Source organism: Rutidosis leptorrhynchoides, chromosome 3 (assembly GCF_046630445.1).
Source record: "Rutidosis leptorrhynchoides isolate AG116_Rl617_1_P2 chromosome 3, CSIRO_AGI_Rlap_v1, whole genome shotgun sequence".
Classification (NCBI taxonomy): Eukaryota; Viridiplantae; Streptophyta; class Magnoliopsida; order Asterales; family Asteraceae; genus Rutidosis; species Rutidosis leptorrhynchoides.
This window is the reverse complement of record NC_092335.1, coordinates 187,913,944-187,935,302: the sequence shown is the minus strand read 5'-3', so window position 1 is coordinate 187,935,302 and position 21,359 is coordinate 187,913,944.

Genomic DNA, 21,359 nt, shown 5'->3' with positions numbered 1-21,359 from the left:
CCAAGGTGCTAATGCCAAGTGACAGGACTGGTAAGAAGAGATTGTTGAGTAGTGGTAGAAGGTTGTGTCAGTGGGTAGAGATCCCTGGTGCTATCACATCGGAGCAGAAGAAAAACCAAAAGGGTCAAATTCAACAGAAACAATATTATCACGAGTGAATTGGCGTACAGATATAAGGTTTTTAACAATGTTAGGCATTACGAGCACGTTATTAAAATGTAATGGTCATTGGGAATTAGGAAACAAGCTATGGTCAGTGTTGGTGATGGGAATGGTATTTCCGTTACCAACAACAACTGATGAATATTTGCGAGTATTAAAAATACTACTAATATTATTAATACAGGAGGTAAGATGTGTGGACGCACCAGTATCCATGTGCTATCCGGCAGCCCCGTAGTCCTGAAGATTCATCATACTGAAATCACTCGGTAATATTGTTTTTTGAGTTTGGGTTTGCGGATCAACAACAAAAGATCTATAGCTAATAGGCTAAGCAGCATAAAAGGCCCGTGGGTTATTGGGCTGAGCGAGTGACTAAAGCCCACAAACAGAAGCATGAATCCTGGTGAAGCCAGGCGTACTGGGCAATATTCCCGGTTAGGCATGTGGACGGGTGTAATAGGGCCCCAAAACTGTGAGCCTGTATAGGATTGAAGGGAGCCCACGACTGACTGCTCAAACCAGGCTGGGCTAACTGATTCTATTGGGCTGTTATTATATTAAGTAACTAGGCCCGATTTATGCTATTGGACCTAGAGTTATGTTGGGAATTGTTATTTGAATTTGGCCGACTAGAAGAAACTACATGATGAAGATATCGAAACTTACTTTCAAAATGACAGTACCCTTTGCTGAAGTTGCGGCAGACCTATGGCGAGGCGGTAGAGGTACTTTAGGCAGGCGGTGGTCTGGTGGTGTAGGCGATGAGGGCAGTTATGACGCCCCGTACAAAATCCATGTGTACAAATCATCAACAACAGGTCCATTACACGGTTACAACACTATATGCTGTTTTAAAACAAGTTTTGCATTCATGAAAAGATAACGTTTTTACCAATGTCAAATGTTTTACAAAAGATAACGTGCTTCTACGAATAGAGCGCATTAACATAAGTACGTGACGCAAAGGTCATTACAAAACCATTGTTCAAATGTAACATAAGTTATGAATGCAAAGTAAAAGTTCCATGATTGAGACATCTCTAAACAATGCAGCAGAAGTTTAACACAATGAGTCTATAACAGTGGAAGCAAATCATCTAAGCACCTGAGAAATAACATGCTTAAAAAGTCAACACGAATGTTGGTGAGCTATAGTTTGATTGTAAATAACAATGTAATGTAGACCACGAGATTTCGTATTCAAAACAGTATCTCAAATCTGTATGATAAAGTATATGCTTATCCGTGGGCACCCGGTAACTAACTTAACAAAGTAATATAAATATCACCCCCTAAAAGTACACTTGGCGAGTGCGTATGTTCTCGAAGTATTAAACACCCGTTAAATGCTAGCGCGACTAGCCCGAGTAGGGATGTCAAACCCTATGGATCCATATCTAAGATTCACGTATATCGGTTCAAAAACCAATAGTTAAACGTTACCGAGCTAAGGGGAATATTTGTGCTGTTATATCACCCACAAATATATAAAGTTTAAGTACTCATGTCTAGTATGTAAAACATAAAAAGCGCATGTATTCTCAGTCCCAAAAATAGTTTAAATAAAAAGGGAGCTATAACTCACAGTGAATATGCGGTAAAGTCGTTACAAAAACGTAAGCAAGTAGTAAGTCGGTCCGAAAGGTCCTCAACCTAAGTCAAAGGTTACTTAGACAGTAAATTGTCCCCAAAAGTTTAAAGGTAAATAAGTTAAGTCTTAAGTATCATCATTGTTACACCCCCAAATAGGGTCTGGGGTATTTGTGACTAATTATATTAAATCACAGTTGTATAAACGAGAACGACTCTATATGAGACATTTTATTGAGTTTTTGCAGCGGAAGATAAATAGATTACATTAAATGTTTTTAAATGAATTGGTAAGTAATGCATGAAGACTCCAAGCATGGCAAACAATCATCATCAAAGCAGTAGATATACAGCAGAAGCAATATTTAAGTACCTGAGAATAAACATGCTTAAAAAGTCAACACGAGGTTGAGTGAGTTCATAGGTTTGTCTTAAACAATAATTTTAGTAATAGATATAGACCACGATATTTAGTTTGTAAAGTTGATCTCCCGCAGGATCAAAAGTTATGCCAGTGCGTGATATTTAGACTAAACGTTGTTTGCCCCGTGACAAGTTGTTCTGTCCTTGTCGTTTTAATTTCATTATTAAGTAATACAAAGACTTAGTCAAATATATCGGGGACGTTACTCCCGATAGGCCTATCCCCAATAATTAAGAATGCCGCAGCAATTAAAAATATCACTGTAGGGACTTAGTCGGACATAGCCGGGTATAGCATAGTTTAATAGTTGGTACTTGTGTCTAACGTATAAAACAGTTATAAAAGTTGCGCATGTATTCTCTTCCCAAAAATATATACAAAAAGGGAGCTATGAAAACTCACGATACGATACGATAGTTTGTAGTAATTATGCGTTTGATGGCACTGAACAAGTGTAGGGTTGTCCTCGGATTAAGGAAACCTATATTCGATTATATATGTTAAAACATATAATTGAAATCGAACAAATTTATATTATTAATGATATAGTTGTTATATTTAATAATTTATAGATTTCATTAACAACTTAACATATTTATTTTATATACCTTATATAAAAATATAGTTTTGTTATATATGTTAAATATATTTTTATATAACTAATATTTACTTGGTAAAATAATACTGATAAATGAAAAGTCGTATTATCTTTATAGTAATAATAATATCAGTAGTTATAATAATAATGATACTAATTTGAGAATGATAATAATAATAATAAGTAAAAATTTGTAATGTCTTCGTAAAAGTAATAATAACAATAATTTTAATTGTAATAATCATTTTAATAATAATAATAATAGTAATAATAATAATAATAATAATAATAATAATAATAATAATAATAATAATAATAATAATAATAATAATAATAATAATAATAGTTTTTAGTAAAAATGATAGGTTTAATAATAATGATAATGAAAATAATAGTTTTGCTAATAATCATTTATAATTAATAATAATAACGATCTTTATTACTAATGATAGTTTTAGTATTAATACTACTTAATGATAATACTAGTAATGATAATAATTTTAGTAATAATGATAATAATAATAATATTCTTACTTGTAAATATAATTATGATAAATGACAACTAATGCTTTTTCAATAATAATTATAATTATAATACTTTGTAATTAATACTACTACTACTACTACTACTACTACTACTACTACTACTACTACTACTACTACTACTAATAATAATAATAATAATAATAATAATAATAATAATAATAATAATAATAATAATAATAATAATAATAATAATAATAATAATGATAATGAGAAAGAAAACTACCTTAGATAAAGCTTTTCTAAAAAAAATGCCCAAGACGGGACTCGAACCCGTGACCTCTCGCTATCCCGTTAACACGCTTAACCACTACGCTGCTTCTGTTTTTTCTGATTTTATATGGTTCTATAACATATATATATTTCGTTTCTGTTTCTTCTCCTTCTTCTCATAACCACTCGACAGGAAACAAATCGTGATCGAATAATAATAAGTTTAGATTTAAATTAAGATTTGAAACTTAATTATAAACATCCTTTAATGAATACTTTTGTTTAAAAAAAATAACAACAAAAAAAAAAAATAAGCTGCTACTGCTATCGCGTAAAAAAAATATGAACTCCATATTTGATTTTGATTTTTAGACTGTTTTAACTTATGATTTCTTCATGAAATATGTTTTAAATGACTCCTAGAAACTTTTGGAATCATCAATTTAACTGAAACATTAAAAACGAATTCGAATTTCTTGATTGAACAAACGTTTGACTTTTGAAATTTAAACTTTGGCTCGAAAATTAGAATTCGATATTAGGAATTGGAACTTAGGATTTTGCAGAAAGTTTCACTAGGTAATTCCTAATAAAAATGCATTATTAGATTTTGAAAAGGGTTTCGAATTCGAGTTTTTGGAAATATGATCAAGAACAGAGGTTTTATTTATTTTTCTGTTTGGTTTTTCTTTGATTTGCAGTAATCTTACAACCAATATATAAATGATAATGATAGTGTTATTTGACTGTATAAAGCAGTAATGGAAATCGATTTTAATATGCTGTTTATGGTTGTTGACTCAGATGGATCAAACAGAAAAATAAAAACAGATATAAAAGTAAAATACCTAATTTATCTTTTATAAAATATAAAGAAGATCGTGATCTGTTTTTAAAAAAAATAAAATCAGTCGTTGTTAGTACCTAATTTAGGTATATACTTTTTTTTATTTAATTAATATAAAAATTAACAATAATTATAATAATAATTATATTAATAATAATAAATGATAATCTTTATATTATTTTCTTGTTTTTAATAATAATAATAATTAATAATAATAGTAATATTAATAATGAATAAATATTAATGTTAATATTAGTAATCAGAATTTTATTACTAATTGTAATATTGATAACAATAATACTAGTAATAATTATGTTAATGATATTGATAATCATATTAATCATAATAATAAAAATAAATGATAAATGATATTAATAATAGTTTTGATAGTAATAATATTAAATGAAAACACTAATAATGATAATTGTAAATGATATAAAATTATTAATGATAATATTGTTTAAAAAAAACAATATTAATAATAATACTGATACGTATTTATTTTCAAATAATTGTTCGTGAATCGTCGGAATTTATTGAAGTTAAATGAAATCATATAAAGTTTTTTTTTAAATCAACTCGGAAATTTTCGGGTTGTCACCGTATCCCCTTGTTAATAGAAATTTCGTCCCGAAATTTTAGTTGTTGCCATCAGTCGGCGTTGTTTGTAAACCGGTGAGGATATTTTCGTTTTATTTGGTCTTCATGTTCCCAGGTATGCTCGGGGCCTTGCGTGAATTCCAACGGATAGAATATTGTTTTGTTTCAAGCGTTTAAATCATACGATCCATAAATTTTACGAAGTGCATTTTATTATTAATGCGGAGGTTATCTAACAAGAGTGTCATTGATTAGGTTTCCTCAGAAGGAGATAATGACGCTATACAAGCATTTTAATACACATGAAATGTGTTATGAAATAATAGTGAACTTATTTAAACCTTGAGCGTTTATGCCATAATATTAGGGTAGTCAAAATAGAGAGGAGTTCGTGAAAATCACGGTCATGAAATTTGATAGAGATCGTCATTGTTTACAACATGGATATTGTAATGATGAATATGAGTTGAAAAATAGAGTTTTATCACCTTTGAATAATGTGGATAAAACGATTCGATTATAGGAAGAGTATAAACAAAGCTATCGTAAAAGATTGAAATGAGGAAATTAAATATTTGCCTTAACTTTTGATATGGTTAAAGTTGATTTCCGAAATTCAAGGGATTAAAGAAAATCTTCATAATCTGTATAAGATTTGATTCTCCGGTAATTACGGAAATTGAGATTTTCTTTGATTAAATGCGGTGAAATTGTCTCGATTGATGTGTCTGGAATTTTGCTATAAATTAGCTTCTTCCGTTTCATTATCTTCACCACTTCTCAATTCATACCTTCTTCCTCAATTCATACTTCCAAAGATTTGTTAATATGCTTAATCCAGTTCTTGTTCTTGACCTTATATTGGTTATCGCCACAATCTTCCTTCTTTTCCAACTCCCACCAGAGGAGTCTATTTACTTCTATTATGCTCTAGGATTTATTGTGTTTTTAGTTCTCTCGTGTCTTTATATTGCTATACGCATTGATATACACGGTTTGTAATTTCAGTGTTGTTATCGGCCTTTATATTTTCCCTTATATGTCGAAACTTCATGCTTTTGTAAAGCAAGTAACGGTCCAGAATTCGTAGGTATGAAGTTTCAAATGAACCTAATGTTCTAAGCAGAAAGGAATGTAATATCATGATTTGATTTGTTACATTACCAGAATTACTGAGGATGGAACTATCAAGAATATATGTTCTTGATATGTTCAGAGTTTAAGTAGAATGTAAGAGTCGTATAACATGGCAAATGATTATAAAGTCTATGAATCATCATCTTCCATTAAAAACTTAGCATGACTTACTGTAATATAATCACGTTGGCCTGACGTCATTATATTATACTAACTCATGCTTCAATTTCCAACACTACTTCAAATCATTCATAATTTAAACTTGAATTTTACAGAATTTAGAAGCTAAAACAGTTTCCTTTATGATGTGATAAAGATATCGCAAGGAGACAATTAATTGCGGTCAAGAATCGTTATGAAGATATCTTCAGAAATATAGAGGATATTTATAACGAAAGATACAATGATATCTTAGGATTTCTGAGATCGAATGATAATGAGGAAAATTCTTCCGTAAAGATTTAGAATGCGTAAAAAGATCTTCTGTGGTTTTCATCAGAAATCGAATCATCTAGATTCTTTGATTACAGGTTTAGTCCTTGTGATTTGTCCTTGGTCTCCTCCATGGTTAGCTCAATCCGTTTTTCAGTTCCAAATCTGAACTCTTTCAATACGTCATTCTTTATCATCAAACTTTTGGCCATTTAGACCATCTATAGCTTTTGCTGCTTCGTCAGCATTCTCAAGGTTTAACGAATCTGAATCATTGATTATCAATCCGAGATGGTTTCAAGAAATTTTATTTTTAGATGATTAAACGCTGATTGTAATTGTCAATGGATCTAATGGTTAACGAATAGGCGTTGTTGATTTCAAAAGTATTGAATGATAATTTCAGTGGTTTGATATGATAAATCATCATAGAATATGAATGAATACAATTCATGAGAATCAGAATTGAAGAATGTACAATGTAACATATTAATGTGAGATATAAATATTTCTAGGGTATTATCTACCCGTTAAAATATTTTCACAATTAACAGTTTGTACAAAAGAGTTTTAATTACAGTCTTTATGAAAATATACATACATATATATTTTCCTTCAGATGTAATCATGGATTTAATGAGTTAGTATAATATTAACTCATTTGATTTACGTTTGAAACAAGAATGAATAATCTCAAAAACCTTAGAGATTTCATAATTGTCGCGAAATATTTCGCTAATGAAGTTATGAATCAATACATTCATCGTTACACTTGATTTATTATGAAATGGAGTTTATTGTGTTGAAACAGTGATTAACAATTGTTAAGTCATTAACGAAGGGTGTACATCATAGCATATTAGTGATATGAATTAACCAAGTAGTACATACTAGTTAAGATTCACACTTAATTGCTTAGTACGACAAGATTTATTATTGTTCCAAATCATATATATATAAGGTATACATATATAATTCTTCATGAAGAATGAGTCAATACATCTTAACTCATTATTACTAATATTCCTTGGTATCTATGGGCGTATGATGTTTATGTTTGAGGTACTGAGTGTGATGTTGAGGCGTGGGATGCAGATGTTGTTGTTGATGAAGCTGATGCTGTTGGTGGTGATGTTGATGTTGATGGTACTGTTGGTACTGGTGGTGATGCTGGTTATGCTGCTGGTGCTGCTGATGCTTGTAGAATTCGCACCATATTCTCCAGAGCCACCACTCGAGCGTGAAGCTCATTGACTTCTTCTACTATTCCGGGATGATTGGCAGTTGGAACAAGGGGGTGAATAAGATCTAAAATTTTCGATATTATATATTCGTGACGGGATACCCTGGAAAGAAGAGAGAAAATAGTGTTTCGGACTGGTTCGCCGGTAAGTGCCTCAGGTTCTTCGCCAAGAGGTGAATTCGGTTGGTGGAAGGGATCACCTTCTTCTTGTCTCCATTGATTAAGTCGACTACGAACCCATCCCCAATTCATCCAAAATATATGATGACTGATTGGTTCGTTCATTCCGGTTACACTGCCATTGGAGCTTAAGGAGTTCGAGGAATCCATATTATGTGTTTTGGAATAGGGTTTGATATGAAATGGGCGTTGGATATTGAATGATATATTCGTTTCCTTGAATACGTATATATAGCAAAAGATTTCTGTAATTTACGGAGGACATTTAGGAAAAGTGTTAGACAAAGTCTATTGGGATAGATATGATAAGATATGATAAGATATGATGTGTTTATACTCCATTTATGTAATAATGGCAGTATGACGTGTCGAGATTTAAATATGATAAGTATGTAATCAGATAAACTTTTGATTAAAGACTTTCAATTCGTAATGGCCTATTCAGGTCTAGGGGCTTGAGCTATAGGATCCTTTAAATTGGTAATCCAAACCCTTCCATTCTAGAGTTTCGTAGATGCCACTCGTCAAGAAAATTCAATGATAAAAAATAACGAGAAAGCAAAGATTTTGTAAGTAATGAATATGAATAGTAGATATTTCAAGAATCATTGATAACATTTCATGTAATACATATGTAATACATAAAACCATGATAGATGACAAAGGAATGTCGAGAATTTCAGAAATCATGGTGTCACATTTAAATGTGGTGGTGGAATTGGATAGTACTTAGGAGAGTGAGCAGAGTTCTTAGATTGGCTTGGCATTCTAAGGAAGATTAAAGAATTTAATAAGCATAGTTTCTAAGGTATAGTGTAGCATTTAACAATTAAAGGTAACAATTAAAGGCACCATGGTCAAGGAAAGTTGTAGTCCTACATTGCTAAGGTACCTAATTGTATAAGGCACACATAAAATGCAATCCTGGTTCTCTACAACAGCCTGCTCTGATACCAATCTGTCACAACAGATTGGGGATTTATTCCCAAACAGTGCCGTGTCTAGTGACCACTGAGCGTACCTCAGACTCTAATTTTACAGCCCGTGTCACCACTGTTATTTGGCCAACCATAAAAGGATCGCAAGGAGTAAGAGCCAATGCTTCGTCACAGGTAACACTGTGAGAACCCCCTCTACGATTAACTCACCCAAAGTCGTTGTCATTAACCGAACCCGTATCCTGGGAACGTTAACCGGTCGTTGCTTTGGACGTAGTTAAACTAGCTCTGATACCAATCTGTCACACCCCCAAATAGGGCCTGGGGTATTTATGACTAATTATATTAAATCACAGTTGTATAAACGAGAACGACTCTATATGAGATGTTTTATTGAGTTTTTGCTGCGGAAGATAAATAGATTACATTAAATGTTTTTAAATGAATTGGTAAGTAATGCATGAAGACTCCAAGCATGACAAGCAATCATCATCAAAGCAGCAGATATACAGCGAAAGCAATATTTAAGTACCTGAGAATAAACATACTTAAAAAGTCAACACGAGGTTGAGTGAGTTCATAGGTTTGTCTTAAACAATAATTTCAGTAATAGATATAGACCACAAGATTTAGTTTGTAAAGTTGATCTCCCGCAGGATCAAAAGTTATGCCATTGCGTGATATTTAGACTAAACGTTGTTTGCCCCGTGACAAGTTGTTCTGTCCTTGTTGTTTTAATTTCATTATTAAGTAATATAAAGACTTAGTCAAATGTATCGGGGACGTTACTCCCGATAGGCCTATCCCCAATAATTAAGAATGCCGCAGCAATTAAAAATATCACTGTAGGGACTTAGTCGGACATAGCCGGGTATATCATAGTTTAATAGTTGGTACTTGTGTCTAACGTATAAAACAGTTATAAAAGTTGTGCATGTATTCTCAGCCCAAAAATATATATAAAAAGGGAGCTATGAAAACTCACGATACGATACGATAGTTTGTAGTAATTATGCGTTTGATGGCACTGAACAAGTGTAGGGTTGTCCTCGGATTCACGAACCTATATTCGATTATATATGTTAAAACATATAATTAAAATCGAACAAATTTATATTATTAATGATATAGTTGTTATATTTAATAATTTATAGATTTTCATTAACAACTTAACATATTTATTTTATATACCTTATATAAAAATATAGTTTTGTTATATATGTTAAATATATTTTTATATAACTAATATTTACTTGGTAAAATAATACTGATAAATGAAAAGTCGTATTATCTTTATAGTAATAATAATATCAGTAGTTATAATAATAATGATACTAATTTGAGAAAGATAATAATAATAATAAGTAAAAAGTTGTAATGTCTTCGTAAAAGTAATAATAACAATAATTTTAATTGTAATAATCATTTTTAATATTAATAATAATAATAATAATAATAATAATAATAATAATAATAATAATAATAATAATAAAATAATAATAGTTTTTAGTAAAAATGATAGGTTTAATAATAATGATAATGAAAATAATAGTTTTGCTAATAATCATTTATATTAATAATAATAACGATCTTTATTACTAATGATAGTTTTAGTATTAATACTACTTAATGATAATACTAGTAATGATAATAATTTTAGTAATAATGATAATAATAATAATAATATTGTTACTTGTAAATATAATTATGATAAATGACAACTAATGCTTTTTCAATAATAATTATAATTATAATACTTTGTAATTAATACTACTACTACTACTACTAATAATAATAATAATAATAATAATAATAATAATAATAATAATAATAATAATAATAATAATAATAATAATAATAATAATAATAATAATAATAATAATGAGAAAGAAAACTACCTTAGATAAAGCTTTTCTAAAAAAAATGCCCAAGACGGGACTCGAACCCGTGACCTCTCGCTACCCCGTTAACACCCTTAACCACTATGCTGCTTCTGTTTTTTCTAATTTTCTATGGTTCTATAACATATGTATATTTCGTTTCTGTTTCTTCTCCTTCTTCTCATAACCACTCGACAGGAAACAAATCGTGATCGAATAATAATAAGTTTAGATTTAAATTAATATTTGAAACTTAATTATAAACATCCTTTAATGAATACTTTTGTTAAAAAAAAAATAACAACAAAAAAAAATTAAGCTGCTACTGCTATCGCGTAAAAAAAAAAAATATGAACTCCATATTTGATTTTGATTTTTAGACTGTTTTAACTTATGATTTCTTCATGAAATATGTTTTAAATGACTCCTAGAAACTTTAGGAATCATCAATTTAACTGAAACATTAAAAACGAATTCGAATTTCTTGATTGAACAAACGTTTGACTTTTAAAATTTAAACTTTGACTCGAAAATTAGAATTCGATATTAGGAATTGGAACTTAGGATTTTGTAGAAAGTTTCACTAGGTAATTCCTAATAAAAATGCATTATTAGATTTTGAAAAGGGTTTTGAATTCGAGTTTTTGGAAATATGATCAAGAACAGAGGTTTTATTTATTTTTCTGTTTGGTTTTTCTTTGATTTGCAGTAATCTTACAACCAATATATAAATGATAATGATAGTGTTATTTGACTGTATAAAGCAGTAATGGAAATCGATTTTAATATGATGTTTATGGTTGTCGACTCAGATGGATCAAACAGAAAAATAAAAACAGATATAAAAGTAAAATACCTAATTTATCTTTTATAAAATATAAAAAGGATCGTGATCTGTTTTTAAAAAAAAATAAAATCAGTCGTTGTTAGTACCTAATTTAGGTATATACTTTTTTATTTAATTAATATACAAATTAACAATAATTATAATAATAATTATATTAATAATAATAAATGATAATCTTTATATTATTTTCTTGTTTTTAATAATAATAATAATAATAATATTAATAATGAATAAATATTAATGTTAATATTAGTAATCATAATTTTATTACTAATTATAATAGTGATAACAATAATGCTAGTAATAATTATGTTAATGATATTGATAATCATATTAATCATAATAATAAAAATAAATGATAAATGATATTAATAATAGTTTTGATAGTAATAATACTAAATGAAAACACTAATAATGATAATTGTAAATGATATAAAATTATTAATGATAATATTTTTTTTTAAAAAAAAAACAATATTAATAATAATATTGATAGGTATTTATTTTCAAATAATTGTTCGTGAATCGTCGGAATTTATCAAAGTTAAATGAAATCATATAAAGTTTTTGTTTAAATCAACTCGGAAATTTCCGGGTTGTCACAATCATCGTCATCATCATTCGTAAAAGATAAAGTAAATTTTCAACAAGAAATAGAGATCGAAACAAAGGCCTGACTTCGGACAGCTTCTACGACCTCTATACAAACTGAAATGAGGCGCGGCCAGTGGCCAAGGCTCCGTTTGCGAGTCCTCTTACGGATGTCCTATTTTCAGATCCTAACTCGTTGTCGTTTGACCGTGGCGACGGTTCAAGCGCGAGTAGGTCAGAAATTTCAGCACGTTGTTACGAAGGCGTAGTGATTTTCGGAAGGCTATAAATCCTAAACCGTATATCGGATTTAGGTGAGTCTTAAACGAAAAGTCATCTACTCAAACTGGAATATCTGAAAATCCACTTTTCAGAAGTCCCAGGAGTCTGATCAGACCCTAAAAAACAGAAAACAAGTGCTCCGGTGGGTTTCTTGGTGTTTGATGCTCATCACGGTTCTCATCCTTGATGCGTGTAAGCTTCAAGTATACAACTCTTGATGTTTTAGCATCACTTTAACCAAGTTTCAACCATCAACATACAATGTCAAGACTAAGGAGAAATACAACTCACTTAAGAGTTTTAGAAGGATGATGAACCAAGGTTACATCATGTTCTTAGTCTTAACACAAATACAAGTTCTATTCAATATTAAAGCTACAAACTTTGATTCAAATCAAGCAAGACCTTAAGTCACATAACTTAGATCTAACAAAGTAATGAAACCCTAAGCTAGAAAGCTTGGATCCCTTAACAATAATTATGAGATTTTAAAGCTAGAAAGCTTGAATCTTTTATGTTCTTGAAGATCTTTAAAGCAAAAAGCTAGATCTTCAAGTTTCATGAAAATCATAAACACAATTTTTGATCTTTTAACAAAAATAAAGTGATCTTAAACTATAAAGCTTAAATACATCAAAGTAATGAAGATCCAAAGCTAGAAAGCTTGAATCTTTTATGTTCTTGAAGATCTTTAAAGCAAAAAGCTAGAACTTCAAGTTTCATGAAGATCATAAACACAAGTTTTGATCTTTTAACAAAAACAAAGTGATCTTAAGCTATAAAGCTTAAATCCATCAAAGTAATGAAGATCCAAAGCTAGAAATCTTGAATCTTTTATGTTCTTGAAAGGATTCAAATAAAAGTTTAAATCTACAAGATATAACAAGATCAAAAAGCTAAAAAACTTGATCTTATGATGACGATGATGTCGTGATTATGAAGAGAAGAAGAAGAAGAAGAAGAAGAAGAAGAAGAAAATTTAAGAACTTACAATTTTAGTGTGAGAAAGACTAGAGAGAAAATTAGAGAGCAAGTATGTGTAAAATGAGAATGAGATCAAGTGTGAAATGGATGAATGAGGCTTGATATTTATAGTGGTGGAGGGGTGGTTTGGCCGTGGGTTTAGGGAGGGGACAAGGGGATAATTTTTTGCTTTTTGCATGGTGGTGGTCTAAAGGTGGTGCTTGTTGTTGGGATCCCATGGAACATGTGTAGTAATGGTTAACAAAAATGCTAGTATGTTGGCTCATATTAATGGGTTTTTGTCCTACATCTTAATGAATCATAAATCCATTAAAGTTGGGCTAATTTAATGGTCCATTAACTAGAGTAGGGTGAGCTTAAGTCCATTAAGGTAAAAAGTCCAATAAGACTAACTAGTGTGCATTAGTAAATTACTAAGCGTAATTAAGCAACCAATAAGACAAGTAATTGTCATTAGAAAATAATAATTATTTTTACGTAGTCATAATATTCCAATTATGACAAAAGTTTAATGTGTACAAAGTACATAGCTCGTTTTAAACGACAAGTGACACTAGCGATCATAAAAGCATTCGAGGATCAAGTTAAGTGATTACGCACTTAATAACATGTTGTAAGATATTAACGAAAGTAATTAATCATGAATAAAGATCACAGAGCATAAACTAGCTCAGTACGCACATATACGTAGATTCGTGAAAGTATAGAGCACAAAAATATAAGTCGAAAAAGTCGGGTCGTTACATTACCCACCCGTTAAAGAAAATTTGGTCCCGAAATTTTGAGGAGTGGCTAACAACGGTACCGAATTTGAAGAAGAAGGAGCGTATCAAAATTCTGAGAGACTCGTGGGCTCAGAAGTGAGCTATTTACCTTGAGAGGTACTTGGTCGTATAAAAGTAAGAATAGGTATATGCCATTAATTAAGTCTCTTGACCTTAAGATCAACAAATTGATTTCGTTTCTTGTTAACATGAGTATGTCATCTGAATATATATCCACAAAAGGAAAGATGATGTTTTTAGCCTTACAGGCATCTTCAGTAAGCTGGATGCATGAAATGCATCATGAATGTTACCAAACTCATCTAAAACAATGAGCGCTTATGTCACAATACAAAGCTGATAGATAGAATGGAAAACATGGTGATCACAACCATACGATTTGATGTCTGGATAGTGTTAGCCATGGATTTTACTAACCCCTTAATTTCGGATGGAGACCGTAGGCATAAAGAACCCGATATTTAAGAAACGTTTCATTTGAATAAATGAATTGAAATTTTAGCTGAGAGTGACTAATCAGACTTACATGCAATGCAAGCCATAATTATTTGTAGTGCCTTCAGGACGGTCTGAACGAACAATGAAAGATATCACCCAGTTTAACATACTGCGTGTGAACTTATCCTGGGATGGAATGAAAGCACAGTCCCATAATGTAACTATATACTGACAGCTACATGCTAAAGTTAGGGTTAACATCGACTAGAACAACATATAGTTGCAACCAATGAAGGCAGAAATATATAGAATAACCACATTAGTGTTATAGATGTTTTAAGCAGTCCCTTTCAAGAGGATAACAAGATTCATATATTTTTAAGGTATTTTTCATTACATTTCCGAAAGGAAATCGTACGAAAGGTGTGATCTTTGAACGAGAGTTAACTCTTCGTACAACGAGCGAGTTGATCTGAATTCATCCTTATACTTAAGGGGATGCGCGGATGAGAAGATACGTGAATCCTTGGTCATAAAGAATGGTTTACTCCAAGTGAAAAGAATCTCAAAAATGATTTCTTGTACCTCAACATACTGATTCATAGAGAGGATGTTTACGAGGGTGTTGCGATTAGCCGTAAAATATTGAGAGTAGAAACCCACCTAGTACCTTTCCTACAATGAGGTGACCACTGAGTGTACCTCAGAAAACTGATTTATCGGCGCACATTTTTGCCATGTCTAACCTTAAAAGGAACATTTTATGAGCGCAAAGACTTCCTAACAAATTTTATAAAACTGCCATCTAAAGTGGCTCAAGAGTTTTTAACAAAGATCTTAATGGTAAGCTTCATCCCTAACGGAGGGCGAGAAGAAGTGTGATCCATACATGGTGTAGTCTAATACGAAAACCTTTAATAAAATCAACCAAGGAAGTTTTGAAAAACCTTTAAACGTTTGATGTGACAACATAAATGGAACGAAGTTCTTAGTAAATTTAGAAGTATGTACAACGTGTACCATTTTGCACAAAACTATTTGACTTAAGTTAAACAACTCAATAAAGGAGCGATTTTTAAAGAATTTGAAGGTATCACTTAGTATGTACTAACCAAAATAAGTAAAGGTAAACTTATTAACTTAATTATATACATACATATATGATTTTATAAATTGCATAAGTGGCAGAAAAATTTTATTACTTTCATTTATCCATAAATCTCGTGAGGACCGCACAAATAAACAACGTGTAAAATTTTTGATAAACATAGTTTTTCGTATTTCGGAGGTTACGAGTTGAAAAAGATCGAGTGAAAAATCTTTGAATCATCGGGTGACATGTCACTAGGTAATAAAAACTAATGAATTAAATGTAGTCTTGATAATTATCAGGACATAAGTCTTTGGGCCAAAAATGTTCACGTGCGAAGCCGTTGCTAAAAAGTGAGGTATAAAGGATAGAGCATGAGGACGAGAAGTTAATCGCTTCTTGACTTTGCAAAATGCCAAACAGGTTATGACTAATATTAAAGTCGGAATACTGATGGTGTTAATATCACTAAATGAGAATCTCTTGGAATAAGTCAGGACTTAGAGTTATGTAAGAAAGAGCATCATTCCAACAGGTGTGGCAAATAAGATCCCTGGGGTAACGCAATAATCTTGAATGGTTTAAGTGTTAGTGGATGCCCAAAGGCTCTGCATGACGTGGCAGTAAGTGCCTTTATCACACACACACACACACACATATATGAATCTCTCGATTTCGACGGTTGTAAAGTCTTCATGATGACTTGGATACGAATAACACGAAAAATTTTGTATAACAAGCAACAAAATTTTTATAGAAATTGTTTAAGGTGACAATGTAAGAAAAGAAACGAAGTTCTTAGTAAACATGTACTATTCTAAGTAAAATATCTTTTGAATAAAAGAATTGATTTGTAAAAGTGAAAGTAAAATTTCACATGTAATAGTCAAAAATAAGTAATTATTTACTTTATTATATATAACATATATGATTTCTAAAATTTGTACGAATGGTAATGAAATAAATTTATTTTTATAAAACTTTGAGAGGATCGCACAGAAAAATAGTGTGTGTAAAATTTTGGTAAACAAAATTTTCATATATCGGAGGTTACAAGTTGGAAAAAGATTGATGAGGATCGAGTAAAAGATTTTTCAAAATTTTGGGTGATATTTGAGCAACAATGTTACAAGGTAATGAAAACTATTGAATTTAAATGTGGTTGATGACCATTAGTAGGGCATAAGTCCTTCGACCAAAAATGCTTAAGTGTGAAGCTGTTGCTTATAAGCGAGATACGAATGGGAGAGTATGAGGATGAGAATTAGCCACCCATTGATTTTGGAAAAAAAAAATTTGAACTGGTATGACTAATATCGACGTAAGAAGGATGATGGTGTGATTATCATCAAATAAGAAATCTCTCAGAATAAGTTAAAATTTAGAGTCGCATAAGAATGAGTATCAAATAAGATTCTTGGGTAGTCTTTAATATAGAATTTGAATTGATGAAGTGACGGGATACAATTTCCTGTATCGTTGTGCAAGTTTGTCCATTGTATTGGTTTCCTTCATGGCTAGAAAGTGAGCAGTTTTGGTGAGACGGTCAACAATAACCCAGATAGGGTCATAACCACCTACCATTTTCGGTAGCTTCGTGATGAAATCCATTGTTATTCCTTACCATTTCCATTGTGGGATTTCAGGTTGTTGAAGTAACCCAGATGGCTTTTGGTGTTCGGCTTTGACCTTGGAACAAGTCAGACACTTCCTAACATAAGTAGCAATGTCCTTTTTAAGGTTCGGCCACCAATATTGTTCCTTGAGATCGTGGTACATCTTACAGACTTCGGGATGAACCGAATACCGTGACTTATGGGTCTCGTCTAGAATAAGGCCTCATAAATCCTCACAACTAGGTACCTAAATTCTTTTGGTGAAATATCGGAGTCTGGTCTCTTTAACCTCGAATCGAGAGACGAGAATGTTCAAGCGTTCTTGAGCAATATTCTTCCCAGTCTTCAATTTCTTCACATGTGCCAAAATAGCAAACCACCCTTTTCTCATGACCTTTTGTGCCTTCATGCAACTAATAAGGTTCAGCTTCGGGCTACTTCTCTCCCCGTAAACTATTAATGGCTCACCTTTATCGCGAGGTATACGAATAATCTTCTCACTATAAATAACTTTCGCTTTCATCCTTGAAAGCCAGTCCATTTCAACTATTACATCAAAGCTTCCCAATATGATGGGTGTTAGGTTAATCTTAAGGTTCATTCCAACCAAATCTTATTATACTACCGTGAAAAATTCTATAAATCTTCTCAAATAACATGCTTGTGCGTAGGTAACTAATCCTTTCCAACTACTACTTTAAAACTTCCAAGCTTTGTTGACATGAGATCATCTTCAAATGACCCACCTGTTAATTTTAAGGTACTACCTTAAATTATTCCTCTATCTCTGCCAGCTTACCATTAGCTTATCCTATAGAATACTTAACTCTCATGGTTGTTAATGACTTATTAGTCATAACACCAAGGTTCTTAGATATAAGGTTTCTATCGCTCTAGTATTAAACAACTTCGAGACAATAAAACGTTGTGACGAAACGTACCCTAACTAAAATCAAGATCCATGCGAGTCTCCATAGCTGAGATAACAATTGCTCTACCGCAAGTAAATCCAAAGTTTTTCCTATTTGAGAACTTTTTTCTTAAGTGTCTAGGGTGTCTATATCTATAACAAATTTTTGGGTTATCAATTCTGCAATTAAGGCCCTCCTTGTACAGTATCTGGGCTATGTGGTTATTCTTTCCCTACCTCTAACAGACCATAATGCGTATACTCAAGTGGTTCCTACCAAAATTTTCTTTAAATCACTTCATATTCTTTATGTAGTAACATTGGGACTTCTGCATGATTTACTTCAATATAATCACGCTGGCCGGGTGTCATTATATTGTACTAAATCGTATGTTCATTCCAATATCACTCCATATGGTCAATGTAACATGATCACTTCAAGTTCTACTCAATTTCATCTAACGGTGCTTTATCTATGCTATCTCAAAAAAAAATCTACATAATTAATCTCACGGCTTCTCGGTGTGAGTGCGTAGGTTCCGTAGGTCATGCATCAATGCTTAAATGTCCCGGAATTTATTCAAAATATTCGGGTTCAGGTAATGTCGTTAGGTTCCTTTCTAGAAATTCAATCTGGGTCTCGTGTCGAGTTGTACGTGTAGCAAGTAGTAATACGATATGTCTTGAGGCGACTCCCAAGTCTTTGGGTATGCTAGAAGACACTCTGACCTTGTGAAAGGAGATGCCTTCCCGACTTCTCTAATGCCTAAGAGTGTTAGGGACCTAAGTCCAGAAGTGTCATTAGATCGTCGAGTAGTGGTGAAGAATGAAAGAGATAAGTGACGGTCATGAAAGCGTACAGGATACGGGTCAACTTGGGAAAACTGAACAACCTTCTAATGTTCATACGTTGTACGTGGCTAATTAGGGTGAGCTCGGGGGTTGGGGCAAGGTGCGGTTACTCCGACAAGTCCTCACATATCTGCTCCTCCGAGGATCAACTTTAGTGGGCGTGTAATCCGAGGGGTACTCTTCCTAGATTGCGTGAAGTAATGTTTTGATCTCTGGAACGGTGGAATGGTAGTAACAGGTGGATTACATTACTAGTTCTTAGGGTTAGATGAGCGGGAAAAGGGTTCAGAAAAACATCTGAACTAGGAAAGATAAGTTTTCCAAGTTGGTACAGCGAATAGCAGACATGTAGCAAGAAACAGCATCAACAATAACCTAGGTAGTCTATTGCAGTACACAAAACTGTAGTAGATAGTAGTGTCATGCAGTAGTATCAGGTAACCAGTAGCATGCAGTAGTAATAAGCAGTAACATGCAGTACTATATAACAGTAGCATGCCGCAGTTTCGCATAAACAAGTAAACGAGCAAGTTATAGATTAGTCCTATTAGTGAATCCTACTTGACTCAGTCAAGACACACTAATTCAACCTAATTCCCTACAACCAATGCTCTGATACCAAATGTGACGCCTCGTACAAAATCCATGTATATAGATCATCAACAACAGGTCCATTACACGGTTACAACACTATATGTTGTTTTAAAACAAGTTTTGCATTCATGAAAAGATAACGTTTTTACCAACATCAAATGTTTTACAAAAGATAACGTGCTTCTACGAATAGAGAGCATTAACATAAGTACGTGACGCAAAGGTCATTACAAAACCATTGTTCAAATGTAACATAAGTTGTGAATGCAAAGTAAAAGTTCCATGATTGAGACATCTCTAAACAATGCAGCAGAAGTTTAACACAGCGAGTCTATAACAGCGGAAGCAAATCGTCTAAGCACCTGAAAAATAACATGATTAAAAAGTCAACACGAATGTTGGTGAGCTATAGTTTGATTGTAAACAAAAATGTAATGTAGACCACGAGATTTCGTATTCAAAACAGTATCTCAAATCTGTATGATAAAGTATATGCTTATCCGTGGGCACCCGATAACTAACTTAACAAAGTAATATAAATATCACCCCCTAAAAGTACACTTGGCGAGTGCGTATGTTGTAACGACCCAACTTTTTCGACTTATATTTGTGCTTATTACTTTCACGAAACTGCGTATTTGTGCGTACTGAGCTATATTATATTCTGGGATTGATATGGCCAAAATGGATGGTTTTATTTGTGCGATGTCGTTAGGTCGTAACACGTCAGAATTTAGCTACCAAAAGAGAGTAATGGTTTTATTATTTATATTTAGCTGGGGTTCCTAGCTATAACTCACCTACTTGTCTTCCTTTTTACGAGTAAGTGGTAAATATAACTCAGGTTTGTATTTTTGTATGTTTGCTCAGTAATGTGGGACAAAAGTGCCTATAAGAGGTGATAGATTAAGTTTCGCTAAGTAGAATAGTAATTTAACTATAAAAGTAAAGATAGATAGGTATGAAGAATAGTATTCTGAAGGGGAATTATCGCAAGATTTTAACTTCCTAGGATAAACAGTAAACCTCAATCAACTGGGCTGTGAACCTAACTGATTTGTCACTAAGAGTTTAGGCCTTGAAGATTCTGGCTAAGACGGATATCCCTACTCCCAACGTTAACCTAAAAGTTTAAATGACCTTATGGATAGAATCCTAGGTACATGAACAAAGTGGTATACCCAATAAAGGAAAGTCTCAGCTTTTCTTAATCCTAGTTGATCTAACTAAAGCAATATCCTACCACTTAATCACTATGCTATGCCTTAACATTAACAGATGTGCAATCTTAGATATTCTAAGGTACTGCTAACTGGGATAGAAGTCTCTCCTTTTGCGATCACTTATTCTGTAACGACCCGACCAAAACCGTTATTGACGGGGCCGTTAACTTAGGTCCCGTTGCGTGGTCGTAGTCCCTATATGAGACTCGTTTGACCAAAATTATGTCGCATTCATTTGAAAGGTACAAGACTTGCAAGTTTAGTTTACAAAACCATTCGACAACAAGTCTAAGTTTACAAAAGTCATAAAGTATAAATGAAATAACTTGCGACATAATTAGTTTAAAAAAAACACAG